We start from the raw sequence: 2,672 nt of genomic DNA, 5'->3' as shown, positions 1-2,672 counted from the left end.
TTATTGCGGGGATACGTAAAATTACGCTTCTTGTATATTGTTGACAGTGAGCAAAATATGTACATATACATCGTACATGTATGATACAGCTTTGTATACACTGTTCCTCAGGGTCATGGTTTGGTCATGTGGAGGTTAGAGAATTGTTACGTATAGAGTATCTTCTTCGACATAGCTATAAACACTGTAGCGGTTTATGCCATGTATTATACTTACGTACGTGTGTAGCAGTTACACAATTTTCAGCGGCGATTGCAGATATAGCCTCCATTTTTTGCCAAATATCTCTAGCATTACTTATGCTTCACAAGAGAACAATCATTAAATTAACTGTTTTCTGTAAAATATTGTACAATTATTACACAGTTTGAATATATTTTGCATTTACATATTTTATCCACTTTGATAGATAATGTCTATATAAAAGTCAGCAGCGTAATAGTGACAATTTTCGAGATGTAAAGTTGTCATTGTATTGTAGTAAAATTGAAATATAAGGTGGTCCGAAAAATTTATTTCGTTTTATAAGGAAATAATGGATGCACAACATCTTTCGTTTTATATTATTTTATCGAATTACGTACGATTCATTTTGTTTTATCACGATAAAAAACACAACGTTTGAGACTATAGGTTTCATGTTTGTATAAAGACGTGTTGTTGTAAAAGACGTGTCTGTAAAAGAAAGACACTTTTCGGACAACCTTATATAATCGGCGCAGAGGCATTTGCGCAGCGTACAGGATTTGCTTATAGTCCAGAAACGTAGACAATGAACAAGCAGTACGAATCTGCCTTTATGAGGGACGGTATTGTTCAACAGTCTTTCATATTCGAAACGCGGTAGTGTGGACGTTCTACGGGATAGTTACCTATGTAAACGTTACAATTTTTATGTTTAGCAAGTGTTTGTGCAATTGGTAAGAAGTGCTACTTGCTAGATAAAATATAAAATCTAGTTATTCGAAAGTTGACTCGCAATTTTCTATAAAAAGGATTTACTCAGGATAAATACTTTATACTTGTAAATTTTATGAATTAATAACTTTCTATGGATTATTTTAATCTGATAACTTTGTTCTATCTCTTGGATGGGCCATGCTGCAACCAGATAGACTATTCCACATGTGGAAGTAAGTCGTATAAACCAATACAGTTTTCTTATTTATTTTTCTTTTTTCTCACTTTTATTATATTCTTCATCTTTAATGTACTACTTACATTTATACATTTATATTAACGTAGGAGTGATGATATACATATTTATGTTTTAGTCTTAATTAAACATATTGATTATATTTTTTATATAAAAATTAGGTCGTTCTTCCTATTTCGTTTTCTTCTGCTAAAAAATAAAGTCGGTCATCGATAATGGTTACTAATAACAGAATTTAACGTATGATTATTTTTATAATTGAATATTATGTTCTTATAAAATAATTATGTTTTTGTTAATATTAATTATTCTTCGAATCTCATATTGTATTTATCTGATACATAGTAATTTTTTACGAAATTTGTTTAAGAATTTTCCCCTGATGTACATCGTGACACACAAAGAAGTTTATTCCAGTGACACAGTTCTTCATAAATTCTTGTCCATGCTGTTATGGTAAGTTTTTTCCCTACTTCTTTTTAATTTTCTACTATTACTGTATTATTTGCTATAATGTCTGCATTTTAATCGCAAAATGCATTGTTTCATTTGTGACGGCACTCGACGACACAAAATACCGCCACTCGACACTAATTAATGTCGGACGACGGTAGCGTAGTGGTTAGTGCCTTAGGTTACGAACGTTCGGAACCCGGGTTCGGATACCGGCGTCCGAAATCCGATTTTTNATTCCACGATTCTTTAATAGGAAGAAAATACAGCAATACCCCCCCCCCCCCAGCAGCGAAATCTACAGCCAGCAACTACTATTATCACGGACAACAAATATTCACCTCACATTTAAGAGAAGTGAACAATATGTTCATTCGTCATCTTTCCTATTTATTAACCAAAAATTATGAATGAAAAAAAAAATCTCAGTTCTCAGATTCTGTTGCAAATCGTTACAATTAGATATGGACATGATTTATATAATATACCGAGTCTGATATCTACAAAATTGTCTAAAACTTTCAATTTTTCTATGTATTTTATGTGTAGATATTTTACTACACGTAGAAATTTATTATACATAGAAACCTATCCTCAATATTTAACCAGTGGCGAAGCAATAAGCGGTAGAATATCTCACGTGATTTAGATGTCATCAAAAAAAGTTTTAACAAAAATTGTTTAGTTCGAAAGAAGACATCACATACGGTGCAAATTACTTTTTTGTAGATCCAGTAGTAGGGTCCCATTTTAACTTCATTTTTGCAAATGGAACCATATATTTTTTAATACATTCATCGATCTATCTTCGTATTCCTTATGAAAAAATTAAAAGGAACTGTTAGTTCACCAGATATCCTAACTTGAATTCGTCGTATGAAAACCAGGTAAGGACGCGAAACGATACTCTTATGTTTACGTTGTCCTTGTCTTTCGTTTGTTCCACCTTAAGCACAATACCGCTTTGTGTCCTATGCTTATCATTCAGACGACAAATTGAACGTAAGATATAATTTAAACTAACAGTTTTTCGACATAAATCGGTTAATACTTTTGTATATGA

General features: G+C 31.9%; 1 long non-coding RNA gene across 1 annotated transcript; it reads left to right on the top strand.

Annotated features, from left to right (window-relative positions):
* Positions 1-801: 801 nt before the first annotated feature.
* On the top strand, positions 802-1,594 carry LOC122577363. The gene is made up of 3 exons (XR_006320223.1): positions 802-920; positions 1,112-1,133; positions 1,527-1,594. It is a non-coding gene; the product is annotated as an uncharacterized LOC122577363 (long non-coding RNA).
* Positions 1,595-2,672: the final 1,078 nt, after the last annotated feature.

Source organism: Bombus pyrosoma, linkage group LG18 (assembly GCF_014825855.1).
Source record: "Bombus pyrosoma isolate SC7728 linkage group LG18, ASM1482585v1, whole genome shotgun sequence".
In the NCBI taxonomy this organism is placed as follows: Eukaryota; Metazoa; Arthropoda; class Insecta; order Hymenoptera; family Apidae; genus Bombus; species Bombus pyrosoma.
Note: the sequence above shows the minus strand (reverse complement) of the source record. Positions and strands in the feature narration are given on the sequence as shown.